Below are 17,475 nucleotides of genomic sequence, written 5' to 3' on the forward strand. Positions count from 1 at the left end.
CTGTTAAAACGAATCAGAAAGTAGAAACCCGAAAGTGTTCGACGTTGTACAAAAATAAGGTGTACCATCTACAAGTTATTGCAATCTAAGACGGAGGTTTTGAAGACTGGCCGGCCGGAGTGGCCGAGCGTTTCTAGGCGCTACTGTCTGGAGCCGCGCGACCGCTACGGTCGCAGGTTCGAATCCTGCCTCGAGCATGGATGTGTGTGGTGTCCTTAGGTTAGTTAGGTTTAAGTAGTTCTAAGTTCTAGGGGACTGATGACCACAGCAGTTAAGTCCCATAGTACTCAGAGCCATTTGAACCATTTTTTTGTTTTGTTTTTGAAGACTGACAAGTTACCTTCGCGAAAATATTCTCTGCCATCGGATACCACGTGACGCAAATTTTGGCTGTAATAGAGTCCTGCAGCTGCTTCGTGATATATGTTGTTAACTGTAGCTTGAACCTACGCAACCACGTTAGCTATCTTAAGGGAGTCTTACTGGTGTGAAAGCGCCTTGTCTTACGCAGCATTTCACAGCCGACTGATGCATTATTGGAAACTATGTTTGTAACGTAATTGCAATCTAAAAGAACTAAGAAATGAACGACTCTCGCAGAAAGGTCTTAAATAACGCATTTGACAGTATACGGGTCCAGTTCAGCTACTTCAGACACTGCAAACGACAAACTCCCGTATCGGATTCACGTAAATCAACAGCACCCGTCCCGAGCTGCCCGAACCTCCGATAATAGTGCGAAATGGATACTTTTACAAGACAGCGGTGGACTTCGTTTTTCGTCCTTGTCAAGCTGAGTTTGAATTTCGTATATAATAATCTCCATGTATACGGAACGTTAATCTCGGAGCTTCATTCTAAGAGCAGTTCAAAGATCACCGGAGACTTTATTCTGAAAAACAAAGAGTACGACGAAAACGATTAAGTTGAGAAACGCTGTGAATAATGTTGACGAAGAAGGTACATTTAGCGTGGAAGAAAATGAAGTTATTAGCACTCATTACTCGCAGTGCGATGCGATGTTTCAACGCTGACGGGATAACTATTAAATTCACATTTACGAAAATTGGCCGTGACATCCGGAAATCTGTTTTCTGATCCACATCACGCTGACCTCCAATTTAGTGATTACCATAACGATGTTTTGATATGAAACTCTTCAGTTTCAGTCATTACCTGAGGTTCCTACTGGAAATCCTGTATGGCGAGGAAAGTTGTAAGATTCGGTGGTATATGACTTTGTGTTGTACTAACATATTTAAATAAAAGACTAGGCATGTAAAGAACATGAACGCCGTACAAACCAATATTTAAAATTGTGCAATGTCACGACGGGAAAGAATGATAACCATGTAAGGAGAATTACTGTAGGTCATGCGGAGAGAAAAACTAGGACAGAGTAAAACAAATTTACAGCATTTGTAGATTTAAAAAAGGTTTCTAACAAACAATGGTCAAGAACTTGTTGCACCAAGCGCTGATTATCTGCAAGTCTGACTGTCTTCCACCTGCTTTGTCCTTTCCCCAACCAGAAACAACAAATAAAACTGATAGTTGGTAAGTTTCGATCTGTATACTTTTAGTACCGAACTGTTTGTAAATTTGGGATCTGTCGTGTGAGTTCATGACGATCTCGTTCAATATTAGCTGTACACAGTTGGTCACACTGCCTGAGGTTACGGGGCCCACTTCGCGTCGTGACGAAGCACTGCAAGCTGAGGGCGAGCGAATATTAGCTTAGTCCTGCTGAGCGTTTCCGAGTCGTTGGCCGCCGTTTCTGAGCAAACGTGTGGCACAAGTTTACTGCATTGCTCAGACATCATACACACTACCCAGAGGGAAAAGCATAGGTATGGCGTGCAGCTGTTCCCGTGTGTGACATTAACGTAGTGCCATGTAACTGAAAATGTCGCGACGGAGATCTAATGGACTACAAACACTTCAGCTAGTTTTTGAAGAGTGGACACAAAAAGTAGAAAATAAGTTTCGTGATTCGCACCTCTTCTTGTGATATATTCTCATAGTCGGCTATCGATTATTAAAGCAAAGTTGATCACGACCAGTAACAAGACACTCTTTGACACTAGCAGAATTGATATTAGATAATTACAATTTTTAAATACGTAAACATGTTTATAACATCACTAGATTGCTGATTCCATCGATACCATACAATCTTCCTGAAATTATGTTTCAGGTTTCGTGTAAGAAGTCTATATTTCGAATGTTGAAACCAGTTAAATTCATCACCCCACATTTTTCTACCATGAACTGAGGATCTTTAATGACTAAATATCATAATAGGATAATAGGATTCATGGGGTACCTATTCATCTGGCTAATTCCGCAGATGTGTGAAGTATCAACAAGATAATTTATGATGCAGTAGTTGAAATTGCATTAAATGGCTGGTTTCAAAAGTGACTTTCATTCAACTGATGCTCGAGAACAAAGAAGCATGGCCGGCCATAGTGGCCGAGCGGTTCTAGGCGCTACAGTCTGGAACCACGCGACCGCTACGGCCGCAGGTTCGAATCCTGCCTCGGACATGGACATGGGTGTGTGTGATGTCCTTAGGTTAGTTAGATTTAATTGTTGTAAGTTCTAGGGGACTGATGACCTCAGAAGTTAAGTCCCCTAGTGCTCAGAGCCATTTGAACCATTTTTTTTGAACAAAAGAGCATGTTTCACACATACAACTGTAGTTCAAATGCACCAGGTGAATTAATATTAGGCCTATGAGAACGAAATCTTTCGCGACGGCACTGTTGTATAAAAAATTCTCGGACTTCTTGCCAAGAAATCCGAGAATATCTTATACAATATTGGGCCTAATAAAAACTTAATGATGGTGTTAAATTCTCCATAACTTCGTAAATGTTACAGACTGGCTAAATTTAAGACCGGTTCTGGAATCAGCAAAAAAATTTTTTTTTTAAGATGAGACATTTTATGTACCATTTCATCGTAGTAAAAATTATTTTCCGTTTTTTTTGCTAAGATGGCAGAACGAAGGGTGGAACGAATAGTTGATTCATATGTTGTGCTACCACATTAATATACGTTACGATTAACTTAATATATAAAGGTCAGATTCTTTTATTTAAAAAAATAAATTAATTAAAGTAGTGATAGCCATCAAACAACTTATTTCTGCAACGGAGAACACACTTAAACTTCATTTTTTGTGACCTCACATCCATTAAACTGATGGGGAGAGGTATGATTATGTGCAGATTTTTAAGAGACGCCACAAGCAGAGCAGTGTGGGTTAATGTTGAGGTAGATCATCGCGAACGACAATACCCGTATTTTTGTGATATCCTTCCAAAGCTAGGTTGGCACCGCTGGGAAAACATGTTGAAGCCTGTTGATATTGTGACTGTGTATACATAATAAAGGCAATTATATGGAGACGTGTTTTGACATAGTGCTTAGTACATGGAGCACAGTCCTAGCACAAGTGAACCCTATGGGAAGCTTTTGGTATGGACTGCAGCCGGATTAATTAATTCATCAGTACCTGTCGATGAAATCCATCATATAGATTTGTGGCGCAATAGATGGGGCATCAGAATTCAATTCCTTATTGATGTCGAGTATAGAAGATTCCACAGTCAATATCGAGGTCATTACAGACGGCAAATAAGCTCAATGTGGCAAAGATGCCAAAATAAATTGTCCATGAATTACCTGAAAAAACCACATCGGCAGTCACCTAAGGTGACTGCCCAAAATTTAAATCGTGGTGCCCGTCTTGGGATCCGCATCCTACTCCTTCCGAACTGGAGCAGCTCAATGGGTTCCAGATACCGTGCCGGCGTCTCAATGATTCATCTCGCTTACTGTGTGAAGCGAGGAGCTCCAGCTGTAATACTATGGCCTAGAAGCTCCTAAGACAAGTCTCAGTCTCGTTATCTTTCTGCAGATTTTCAGCTGTTTACACAGACTATTCCAGCAGAAATGAGGAATGATCCCTTACGCGAGAGTGAGGCCGATTTGTGTCGTCGTCCTTGAGAAACTGAACATTTTTCCTGTCTTTAATGATGTAGTTTTTGATTTAGTGACAAATTCAGAACTGAAATATGAATGATTTACAGAGGACGGTTGCGGATAGGATGAAGGGTATACTATGACACACGTTGCTATATACTGACGTCGCTGGAGATATAGACTCATGTCACACTAAGTACCTGAAAAATTCATGCTGGCTGTTCATCGTGTTGCACATATTTATGAAAGCTTGATTCTGTATTCAGGATGTCACAACCAGACTCATCTCCTACTCTGGTTTAGAGAAGCGTAGGAGCTGATGTCCTTCCAACCACACTTAGTGTGATTTTGTCGTGAGCAGTGTGTGACGCAGACATTGATGAGTGCACAGTTGCACATCGATGGTCGAATCTCTGCCACACCACAAAGGTAGAGAGAGTGAAATGGCTTATAGCTTGAAACTGTATTCGTATTTTGAACGTCTTGGGATTACAGGCCGGCCATCCTACATAGGTTTTCCATGATTTTCCCAGATCACTTTAGGCAAATGCTGGGGTGGTTCCTTAAGGGAGTCATTGTCTTTTTCTTCCCCGTGATTGCGCAACTGAACCCGTGCTCTCTCTCTACTTACCTCTGCGTCAGTAGGACGTGAAACCTTAACCTTTCTTCCTTTCCATGACAAAGTGATCGAAGAGTAAATTTGCATGAGTGAACGAAATCAATATGTTCTAAAGCTGCCATGAGCGGAAATAAAAACTTTAAGCGAACTCAAGGGCTGTTTTGAGGTGTTTCTGGGATACTGCTTCGACTCAAGAGCCAGGGATATTGAGGAACCAATTGACAAGTGACCAGAAACTACGTTTCCATGGCGACAATCTTCCGAACGAGTATGCCAAGGAAAGGGTTATATTGCTGCGCTACGAACAAGTCTTGAACGCTTTTAAGCATCACGTAGTCGGCGTTATCTTCTTGGGATGTAGTATCATAAGACTGTTGGATGAATGGTAAGAGTGTTGGTCGCTGTAGAGAGGTAAGCAGTCGGCATGGATCGCGATCGCCGAAGATAACCTATGGCACCCCTAATTAACCTATGGCACTACTAATATCAAGTTCATTGTCCGTCGCGCAGACCTAAAACGTTCCAAAGGCAATGGTGAAAGATATCACTGAATCTTAGACGTGTCAGGATACCATAAGCACACGAGTACAACCAATATAATGCAAGTCGGCGTTGGTCGTGTTGACTGACAAGATCCGCTTATTATTGGTTGCAGTGACGGTCATATACAGGTATTTTCCTCATACTCTTTGGATAGCCATACAAGACAGTTGGATGGTGTGATGGTGTGGTGTGTCCTGATCATTACCAATGTCAGCTAATACGAACTGTTGACATTCCGAACAACAAATACTAGGAGGGTCAGCCAGAAAGTAATGTCTCCTACTTTTTATTTTACCATCTAAATCCATAGGTTTTTTTCCGCCTTGAAATAAGAGGATGTATGGCCGCGCGGTAAATATTATGGTTCTGCTTCCTCAGCCACAGGTGCACAGAATTTTTCTACGACTCTGCATCTTTAAAGTGATGCCCCGATGAACTTCTCTGAGCGGACCGAACAGTTGGAAGTTTGATGGCACAAGGTCAGTGCTGTATGTTGGAAGAGGCAAGCCTCTCTACCCAATGTTTACAATTTGGCCAGTATTGAAGCGACTGGCGTGTGGTTTTGCACTATCGTGCGAAAGAACAACATCCGCTGTAACGTTAGATGGGAGAACTCGCTGAAGGCGTCCTTCCAACTTCTTGAGAGTTTTGACGTATTACAGTTTATTGTGCACCCTATCGCATTGCATTCGCTTGCCGATCGCTCCATGTTGCACCACCTAACTTTCAGCTTCTCTTAGTGTGACGGTGCTAATGTCCACCGTAGCATCTCCATACACCTTCTTCAGTCTTCCACGAATGCAGTAAGTAATTCAGTTACAGAACAATGTCTTATATATCTTTTTCAGCTTTTCACGAATGCGATTGGGCTTTTCACCTTCTGCAGTACGTAATTCAGTTACAGAACACTGCCTTATGGATACGTCAATGACAGCTAGTTTTTAAACTTATACAGTGCTGCCATCTGTTGATGTAGGATGCAGGTAATGGTGACCTATATAATGTTTGCGGAAGTGCGCCAAATTCATGATGCCTATATCACTAACTTAATGAAGGAGAAGACGACAGGAGGCACTGCTTTCTAACTAGCCACTGCAAATTTGTGAAGTTGTAGAGACCGGAATCATTCACTTCTCGAAGTATGTTGACATTTTAAAATTATCATCTCCCTATCATCTCATTCATATTTTCGAAGCCTGAATGACAAATATTATTTCTTCTCTAGCTGTCCTGTCACAATAAGCTCTAACATATTAGAAATCGGTTGTCTGAAGTCATTTGGCAGCTAATATGTAAATGTCTTGTTGATTTCAGTAGCAGAGAACTGCTGATTAGTATTTTTAAGTAATGAAATACGAACGACTGCAGTAGCCTCGGTGCAAAGAAGGTTTTTTTGCAGATCGGAGCGACATCATAAAATACAGCACTTTTGCAGGAATGTAGTTGGTCTTAACCGGAAACCTCAATAGCTTCCGTCATTACCATTAGTAGCGCATGTTACATCTTTTGTTTTTGTCAGACGAATTTTTCAAAATTTTAAAATTATTTTGTCCAGTAGTGAATCAATGGAAAAGTACCGAGCGAGGTGACTCAATGGTAAGGCACGGAAGTTGCATTCGGAGGAATGGCAGTTCAATCCCACTTTAAGCCACCCAGATTTGGGTTTTCTGTGGTTTCCCTATATCGCTTAAGGCAAATGCCGGGACAGTTTCTTTGAAAAGCACACAGCCGATTTACTTCGCCATCTTCCTAAATACGAGCGTGTCGACAGGGCGTTAAACCCTAATCTTCTTTCTGTCTTCCGTTTTCAAAAGAAAAATATCTTTTAACTACATCACTGTCAGATTCTCCACTGAAAAATATTACAGCCATTTAGATGGGACGAAAGAAAATTGCGATAAATAAATACGGAACACCATTTCTTAATGGAACGGAAAACATAGGCGAAATGTTGTATTCCTCACATGAGCTCAGATTATATATATATGATCCAAGTAAGGTTTTATTTATTTATTTTTAAAGGCGACCTTCCCCAAGAGTGATTGTTGTTATTGCTGAGTGCTATGTTTCAAAAACATGCGAAATGATATAGGAAACAGGGCGTGACATGGAAACCTTCAAGGGGGCACCCACTCGGAACGCTTGGGAGGCTTAGGGTTTTCATCCGTGAACAGAGTGACATTTTTACTATAGTAACCACTCAATCGTGCTATCCGAGTTTTTTCGTTCTTATAATAAATTATTACTCCATAAAATAGTACCCTCAGAGAAATCAAATTCGTACACAAAAGTTCAAGTTTCACTGACAAATCCACAAACGCTATGACAGTGAAGCTTTTGTTTGAAATTTCAATTTTTACTGAATGATTCTTTGCAAAATAGTTCAAATGGCTCTGAGCACTATGGGACTTAACATCTATGGTCATCCGTCCCCTAGAACTTATAACTACTTAAACCTAACTAACCTAAGGACATCACACAACGATTCTTTGCACCTAAGATTGTAGATACACCATATTAGTTAACAGAGTTGCTTACCAGAATAGGATAGTTTTCTGCGTACTTGCACGTCATTTTCTGCACAAATACAGTATATACATGGTTAACTAGGAGAAAAGTAAAGTTCGTTATTTAATCACGCTGTGACCAATGACTGTAGTGCGCTGCAGATTTAGGAACCATCAATTGGTTATTCTAACGATTGAAAGACATCATTTTGAAAATTCTGCCCTCCGCTTTTCCATTTTCGTATAAAACAAGAATTATCTGGCAATTATAAACCAAAGTGTCAAATGAAACCAATATAGACTAACTAGTGTTCCGGAAAAAAAGGACACAAATATTTAATTAAAATTTTCTAAACATCAACAAAATTTCTATTTGATTCACGTATGGAAACTACTGTTTTTCAACAGATGTGAAAGTTATTTTATCTCCGTGTAATTATTTCCTGGAGAATTATCGCCAAAACTGCGATTTGCAAAATTTCAAAACATGGGTATTAATTTTCGTTCCTGCGCCACTAAATAAGTCCTGCAAATATCATTAAAATCCGAGAAAAACATCAGAATCATGGAAAAATTAACAACGATTCATAAAGTTCTCCGTCAAAGTTGTACTTCTTCCTTTTCATCGCTTGTACTTCACCTTTAACCAATGAACATAAACGCTGAGAGTACACTCTTTAGTACGTAATGTACCACATATAATTTACCTATCTTTATTTTATCCTCAAAAAAATGAAGTTGCTGAAGTCTTCACCCGTGCAACAAAAGTTCAAAATAACAAAATACAGAGACGATTCAAAAAAGAGCATTTTCATCCGTGAGTTGTTTGTATAATTAGCGTCATAGAAAGGCTCAGTAATATACAGGTGAAGATGTCAAAGGAATGACTAGTGCGTCATATAAAGGTTTTGTCTTTAGTTACTGGAATGTGCATTTCTAGACACATTGTTTCCTCCCGTACACATCTCGCGTAATGGCTGTGACAGTATACTGGAAAAATTCGACTCTATACAAGTAAGCGACAAAAGCTGTTTTTCCCATGCGTCGACTTCGAATGGAACAGGAATCTGGTAAAATGAAGCGGGCAGATAATTCACCCTCTGCTACGCGTTGTGTGATGACCTAAGATGGAAATATAGATTCACAATTAAGTGGAACATCTTATTTGTGGAGGATACACTCAGGGGAAAATTATAACTGAGGCTTAATACCAGACTCAAAGACACATTTATGCATGGTAGCGCTACTTGCTATCAGTAAAATGAATAGGATGAATGCTTTTCAAAAACGGAAAAGTATAGCTCAAAGAAATGTGTACATATATTGTATAAAAATGTAAAATCGTACTCTGCAAGATATGTCTCACGCACATTCTGCTATTTTAAATCGAATACAGCTAGTAACACCGGAAAATATTACCAAATGCAAACGTGGAGGACATCAAAGCACAACGAAACGTATGCTCCAGCACACGCTGCACCTAACTTCCAGTACAGAAGATAAACTCCTTTATACAACGGAAACGCAGTTACGTAGCAAAATGTTGGCGTAAATATATGGCATTTTAATTACTTCTTCTTCTTAAGTTGCCAATCCTAAGATTGATTTGCAGCAGCTCTCCATTCAGTGCGATTGTCGGCCAGCCTCTTCAATTCCGTGAAACTTCCGCATCCTAGGTCCTGCATTATCTGGCTTATGTACTTTCTTCTAGGTCTGCCTCTTGCCCTTTTGCCCTCCACAAGGCCTTCCGTTATAGTGTGGAGAAGACTTTCATGTCTCAGAATGTGTCCCATCCATATATCTCTCCTCTTCTTGACCGTCTTCCAAAGAACTGGAACTTCCTCCGCTCTCTGCAGGACTTCTTCATTTGTCATCCTGGCCGTCCATGGAATTTTTAACATCCTTCGCAGACACCACATTTCGAATCCTTCAATCCTTCTTCTTTCGTCCTCTCCAAGTGTCCAGGTTTCGCTGCCGTAGAGAAGCACACTCCCAACAAAGGTCTTTATTAACCGCTTCCTTAACGACAGACTTATCATATTTGATGTGAGGAGTCCTTTCCTTTTATAGAATGCAATCTTTACCTGATTTATTCTACTTATTACATCTTTCCTACTACGACCATCTGATGTTATTCTGCTTCCCAAGTAGACAAAGTCTTGTATTTCTTTCAGCTTCTCTCCATTCAGCCTTATATTCGTAATAGCTTGATTATTTTGTTTGCTTGCAACTAAGATTTTTGTTTTTGACTTATTAATTTTCATGTTGTACCGTGTAGCAAGAGTGTTTTCCATTTCCTCCAACACTACTTGTAATTCTTCCTCATTTTCCGCTAGGACAGCAATGTCATCCGCAAAACGCAGCATATCAACTATTTTTCCCTGGATCCTGATTCCATTAGCTTGTCCTAACTTTTCTCTGACCTCGTCCATTGCTTTCTGTATGTACATATTAAAGAGGACAGGGGAGAGTGCACATCCCTGTCTCACACCCTGTTTAATTTTTGCTTGTTGTTGATGTTCCCCACATCTCACTATTGCCACCTCTTCTTTGTATATGTTCCATATCGTTCCCCTGTCCTTATACTTAGCTCCAGTTTCCCTCAATATCTGGAATAGCTTTTTCCATTCAACCTTATCAAAGGCTTTTTCGAGGTCAATAAATGCTATGTAGGTGTCCCTTCCTTTTTCCATTCTTTTTTCTATTATGAGCCTTAGGGCCATAATGGCTTCTCGCGTACCTCTCCCTCTTCTAAAGCCAAACTGGTCTTCTGTGAGCATGCATTCCACGTTCCCTTCAATTCTTCTGAGGAGGATGGTCGTCAAAATTTTTGATGCATGTGATGTTAGGCTGAGGTTTCTGTATTGTGCACACGATTTTCCTGGCATTTTCTTTGGTAATGGAACAATAATACACTTTTTGAAGTCCTCAGGCAGCTCTCCAGTATCATATATTTGGCAGATTAATTTATACAATTTATCTTTTATTTCTGTTCCAGCTGCTTTGATGATTTCTGCAGGCAATGAGTCAATTCCTGGTGCTTTTCCGTGCTTAAGTGCCTGTAGTGCCTGATCAAATTCAGACCTTAGTATGCTGTCTCCTAGTTCATCTTTATCTACTTCGTCCTCACTTTCAACCATGTCATCTTGTACGTTACCTCCATATAATTTCTCTAGGTATTCCTTCCACGTAAGTGCTATATCTTCATGATTATACACCATCTTATTATCCTCTCTTATTAGGGCATTACATCTAATCCTTTGTCCTCCTGAGAAGAAGCGTTTCACTGTTTTGTATGCTAATTCAAGGTTCCCTTTCTTCAGAAGGTCTTCAACTTCTCTGCATCTGTCTTCAAGGAATCTTTCTTTTACTTGCTTCAACTTCCTGTTGATTACTATATACTTTTTATTTGTGTATTTTTGATGGTACTGAGACGAGGATATGAATAACAAAAAACAAAAAATTGACAGAGTCACTTTTGCTTCGTAACATTTATAATAAAAAAAGTTATCTATTGTCTGAGAGTCCTCGGTTAATTTATTTTCTTTGTGATGACATTCAGTGAGTATTGATTTAAGGCACCAGCCGCATCGTATTATTAACAAAGTTGCTAGAACATTCCCCAGTTCGGAATCCACAGTAAGCTGTATGTTATCCTATAACTGACCGGTTGATCTGTTCAAAGATGGGAGAAAGACAAAGGCATACCATGCCTAGTACAACACCACGGTATTCAACTAACTTTCGAGCTGACGACAGCTTTACCTTGTACGGGGCTACCAATTTCCTCCATATTTCTAGTTTCTCGTTAGACAGTTACAAAGGCATCCAACGCCAAATGGTAGATGCCGTGAATGGAAAAGACAGGGTTAAAAATATGGGGGTAAGTGAGAGTAGGACTTGGGCACCGAGGGTTCTACACAAACTTAATTATGTATATAGATAGTTTATCCGTCCTGGGAATCGAGAATTCCTATGATTATCACCACTTAACAAATGACGATGGCTAAAATGACAGTGCCCAATACGAAACCTCGCGACGAGAAGGCCGAGAAGAGGTCTGCCAAGCCGTTGGGAGAGGGATAATTCCCTGGATCTTGTTCCCGTGAAGAGAAGAGCAGTGGTGATGCCAAAGTGACGCCATCTGCCGACGGACGGCAACACGGAGATTATCCGAAGGAACGAAAGAGGTAGCAGGCCGGGGTAGGTGAAATGCAGCCTTGGCAGCAGGGTCAGCAGCCTCATTTTCCGTCTGCCCGACGAGTAACAACGCTAAAAGATGTTTACGGCACGATATATTCATGGGAAATAACAGAGGAATGTGTCCACATTTGTTTGTTGGATTCTGTAGGTGATTCGGAATATCAAAGAGCTTGCGGTAGAAGAAATGTGTTTCACAGTAGCGAAGACGATAAAGTGCTCGAATATCTTAAGGCATGAATTTCAGAGGCCATGTTTTCTGGAATCTACATCTACATCTACATGATTACTCTGCAATTCACATTTAAGTGCTTGGCAGAGGGTTCATCGAACCACAATCATACTATCTCTCTACCATTCCACTCCCGAACAGCGCGGGAAAAACGAACACCTAAACCTTTCTGTTCGAGCTCTGATTCCTCTTATTTTATTTTGATGATCATTCCCACCTATGTAGGTTGGGCTCAACAAAATATTTTCGCATTCGGAAGAGAAAGTTGGTGACTGAAATTTCGTAAATACAGTAGATCTCGCCGCGACGAAAAACGTCTTTGCTTTAATGACTTCCATCCCAACTCGTGTATCATATCTGCCACACTCTCTCCCGTATTAAGTGATAATACAAAACGAGCTGCCCTTTTTTGCACCCTTTCGATGTCCTCCGCCAATCCCACCTGGTAAGGATCCCAACACCGCGCAGCAATATTCTAACAGAGGACGAACGAGTGTAGTGTAAGCTGTCTCTTTAGTGGACTTGTTGCATCTTCTAAGTGTCCTGCCAATGAAACGCAACCTTTGGCTCGCCTCCCCCACAATATTATCTATGTGGTCTTTCCAACTGAAGTTGTTCGTAATTTTAACACCCAGGTACTTAGTTGAATTGACAGCCTTGAGAATTGTACTATTTATTGAGTAATCGAATTCCAACTGATTTCTTTTGGAACTCATATGGATCACCTCACACTTTTCGTTATTTAGCGTCAACTGCCACCTGCCACCTGCCACTCCATACAGCAATCTTTTCTAAATCGCTTTGCAACTGATACTGGTCTTCGGATGACCTTACTAGACGGTAAATTACAGCATCATCTGCGAACAACCTAAGAGAACTGCTCAGATTGTTACCCAGGTCAGTGATATAGATCAGGAACAGCAGAGGTCCCAGGACGCTTCCTGGGGAACACCTGATAACACTTCAGTTTTACTCGGTGATTCGCCGTCTATTACTACGAACTGCGACCTTCCTGAAAGGAAATCACGAATCCAGTCGCACAACTGAGACGATACCCCATAGGCCCGCAGCTTGATTAGAAGTCCCTTGTGAGGAAAAAGCTTTCCGAAAATCCAGGAATACGGAATCAACTTGAGATCCCCTGTCGATAGCGGCCATTACTTCGTGCGAATAAAGAGCTAGCTGCGTTGCACAAGAAGGATGTTTTCTGAAACCATGCTGATCACGTATCAATAGATCGTTCCCTCCGAGGTGATTCATAATGTTTGAATACAGTATATGCTCCAAAACCCTACTGCAAACCGACGTCAATGATATAGGTCTCCAGTTCGATGGATTACTCCTACTACCCTTCTTAAACACTGGTGCGACCTGCGCAATTTTCCAGTCTGTAGGTACAGATCTATCGGTGAGCGAGCGGTTGTATATGATTGCTAAGTAGGGAGCTATTGTATCAGCGTAATCTGAAAGCAACCTAATCGGCATACAATCTGGACCTGAAGACTTGCCCGTATCAAGCGATTTGAGTTGCTTCGCAACCCCTAAGGTATCTACTTCTAAGATACTCATGCTAGCAGCTGTTCGTGTTTCAAATTCTGGAATATTCCACTCGTATTCCCTGGTGAAGAAATTTCGGAAAACTGCGTTCAATCACTCCGCTTTAGCAGCACAGTCGTCGGTAACAGTACCATCGGCACTGCGCAGAGAAGGTATTGACTGCGTCTTGCCGCTTGTGTACTTTACATACGACCAGAATTTCTTCGGATTTTGTACCAAATTTCGAGACAATGTTTCGTTGTGGAACCTATTAAAGGCATCTCGCATTGAAGTCCGTGCCAAATTTCGCGCGTCTGTAAATTTCAGCCAATCTTTGGGATTTCGCGTTCTTCTGAACTTCGCATGCTTTTTCCGTTGCCTCTGCAACAGAGTTCGGACCTGTTTTGTGTACCACGGGGGACCAGTTCCATCTCTTACCAATTTATGAGGTATGAACCTTTCAATTGCTGTTGCTACTATATCTTTGAATTTGAGCCACATCTCGTCTACATTTGCATAGTCAGTTCGGAAGGAATGGAGATTGTCTCTTAGGAAGGCTTCTAGTGACACTTTATCCGCTATTTTAAATAAAATTATTTTGCGTTTGTTTCTGGTGGATTTGGAAGGAACGGTATTGAGCCTAGCTACAACGACCTTGTGATCACTAATCCCTGTATCACTCATGATGCTCTCTATCAGCTCTGGATTGTTTGTGGTTAAGAGGTCAAGTGTGTTTTCGCAACCATTTACAATTCGCGTGGGTTCGTGGACTAACTGCTCGAAATAATTTTCGGAGAAAGCATTTAGGACAATCTCGGAAGATGATTTCTGCCTACCACCGGTTTTGAACAAGTATTTTTGCCAACATATCGAGGGAAGGTTGAAGTCCCCACCAACTATAACTGTATGAGTGGGGTATTTATTTGTTACGAGACTCAAATTTTCTCTGAACTGTTCAGCAACTATATCAGCGGAGTCTGGGGGTCGGTAGAAGGAGCAAATTATTAACTTAGTTCGGCTGTTAAGTATAACCTCCACCCATACCAATTCGCACGGAGTATCTACTTCGACTTCACTACAAGATAAACCAGGCTGATTGTTAATTTATTCAAAGCATAGATGCTAAATCATCGGTTACTGAAAAACGCAGTTTCCTCGTCTGTTAACGAGACTTAACGGTTACGATGGCAATAGACTGTTAGTTGAGAAGCGAGTAAGGGACTGCGCGTTACCACACTGGAGCCTGTAGCGCTGAATGCCAGTAGGTTACACTCTCGCTGGATGGCAGCCGGCGCCAGTCGGCGACGTCAGGCGCCGCACATCTGCAGCGCGTCGGCACGTGCGAGCCGACCTGCCACGTTGCACTGGCCACACTGCTTGCTTGGTTGCACGTCGCACGCTTTCGATTGCCGGCCTTCGGCCTTGGGAGCGGCACTCTGCAGCGAGGTCGCCGGCGACTTGCCAGCCAGCTCTGCTCGCAGCCCTGGTTTTTTATTCACAGCTGCGCCGACTAATGCATCATGCATCACCTGCAGTAACTTCCTACCTAACGACACGCAGTCCCAGTCGTCTTTCTTTTTGGAATCGTTACCTGTATGTAATCGGTTGTGTTATTCACAATTCTTCGTAGGTGATGATTCGTTGTCACATCACATAGCAACGGCTGCTCAAAAAACTGACACCGGGTTGTTTCACTAGACTTCCTTTTTACTGGAGGTAGTTATGGAGGTGGTGAACAGTGAAAATCGATATAGATCACTGGCAAAATGCGGTATCGTGCCTTAGTCTCTTTGGTGTTAGTTTTGATAATCAAAACAGTCTAATATGGTGTAAGGCGAACGACAAAGTTAACCGTTCCGTGGACGTCGAGTTTATTAGATACGGAACAATAGTTTCTTTGGACAAAAGTGGGAAGGAATGTAGAAGGGGGTTCAAAGAATCATCATAATACTCCTCTCAAGTGATTTGTGGTAACTACGAAAAATATACTTTGCGATTGCCGGAGGTCGATTTCAACCCTGATCCTCCAGACTATGAGTCCAGTATTTTTAATTACTGCGGCACCTGTATCTGCGTTCAACGCGCCGAAGATAAAAAAAATAAACAAATAAAACTAGAAAATAAAGCGAAAGTTTATGTAAAATTGACTGGCAGTGAGCAAATAAACATTTCCGTAACTCTCTTAAATAGCGTCAAAAAATGGCTCTGAGCACTATGGGACTTAACTTCTAAGGTCATCAGTACCCTAGAACTTAGAACTACTTAAACCTAACTAACCTAAGGACATCACACACATCCATGCCCGAGGCAGGATTCGAACCTGCGACCGTAGCGGTCGCGCGGCTCCAGACTGTAGCGCCTGGAACCGCTCGGCCACCCCGGCCGGCTAAATAGCATCATATACAGCGTGATTATAATTAAACATTCAAAACGCTGTAGAAATAACACCACTGGTCAGAATGACGTCAAATTGCAACGGAATATTATCACAGAAGGGCGGAAACGTATGGCAGAAGAAAAAAAATAGTGTGAAAATTGATCAATAGATGGCGCTGTATGTGTCAGAATACGTAAATGAAAACACCTGTCACGTGCATGACCTATTGAAGTTGGTATAAGCCCGCCGGGTACACGTCTGCGGCGTTCACCATGACTCTGAATGCAGGATCGCGTTCTGCTTGTAAAGCTGTGCACACGTTGCTCTGCAGAAGTTCCGCGAATTGATTCAACGTCAGTGGAAGCAGTGGCCACAACAATGCAGGAGGAGACGAGTGGTGGTGTGCAAACGTGTACTGCACGGAGAATTGCCCGAACATTGGACGTACCCGTGAGCACGGTGAGTAAAATCCTACGAAACACCCTTCTTTGCTATCCATTCAAAATTACCCGTGTGCACGAGTTGTTTCGTGTTGACCTGCCAGCAACAGATACCTTTGCTTTAGAATTTCTTGCTCGCATGGAAGTGGACAAAGATTGGCCGTGGAAGATTTTCTGGACAGACGAAGCCCACTTACATCTGACAGGATATGTCAATACACAGGATTGTCGAATATGGGCAACGGAAAATCCGCACGCAAATCAACCAGTACCACTTCATCCTCAAAAGGTCACTGTGTGCTGTGGATTTACGGCATCATTTATCATAGGGCCATAGGTTTTCGAAGAGACAGGCGCTTCCAGTCCTGTTACCTGTACCATGTCCGCCCCGGTAGCTGAGTGGTCAGCGTCAATCCTAAGGGCACGGGTTCGATTCCCGGCTGGGTCGGAAATTTTCTCCGCTCAGGGACTGGGTGTTGTGTTGTCCTAATCCTCATCATTTCATCCCCATCGACGCGCAGGTCGCCGAAGTGGCGTCAAATCGAAAGACCTGCACCAGGCGAACGGTCTACCCGACGGGAGGCCCTAGCCACACGACATTTCCATTTATTTACCTGTACCATCACTGGTAAGTGCTATGAGTGTCTTTTGCGCAACCACGTCATTCCAGTTCTGCAATAGCGTGGATGTGTGGATGGTATCATTTTTATGCAAGATGGCGCACCTCCGCACATTGCAAATTCAGTTAAGCAGCTGCTGCAGCAGCATTTCGGAAATGCTAGAATTATCACCCGCCATTTCCCTACAGCCTGGCCGTCCCAATCACCTGATCTTAATCCGCGACACTTCTGGCTGTGGGGCTATCTGAAAGATGTTCTGTTCAGTGTTCCGATTGAAAACTTAACTGTATTGACGGCACGCATTGCGCAACACATTCTGAACGTGACCCCGGAAACAGTTCGATCAGTTGTGGAACATGCTGTTTCTCGATTTCAACTTGTTGCAGAAAACGGTGGACAGCATATTGA

At 42.0% G+C, this 17,475-nt stretch overlaps 1 protein-coding gene across 2 annotated transcripts in view; it reads right to left on the minus strand.

Annotated features, from left to right (window-relative positions):
- LOC126183619 (uncharacterized) overlaps positions 1–17,475 on the minus strand; it is a 182,052-nt gene that overhangs the window by 36,571 nt on the left and 128,006 nt on the right. Inside the window, exon 1 of one of the 2 annotated variants that reach the window (XM_049925737.1) lies at positions 14,863–15,018. The exons of the other annotated variant lie outside the window; for it this stretch is intronic. The gene's annotated coding sequence lies outside the window, so the exon portion shown is untranslated. Of the gene's footprint in view, positions 1–14,862; positions 15,019–17,475 lie in introns of those variants that run through there. 2 annotated transcript variants of the gene reach the window in all.

This window comes from Schistocerca cancellata, chromosome 4 (genome assembly GCF_023864275.1).
Source record: "Schistocerca cancellata isolate TAMUIC-IGC-003103 chromosome 4, iqSchCanc2.1, whole genome shotgun sequence".
In the NCBI taxonomy this organism is placed as follows: Eukaryota; Metazoa; Arthropoda; class Insecta; order Orthoptera; family Acrididae; genus Schistocerca; species Schistocerca cancellata.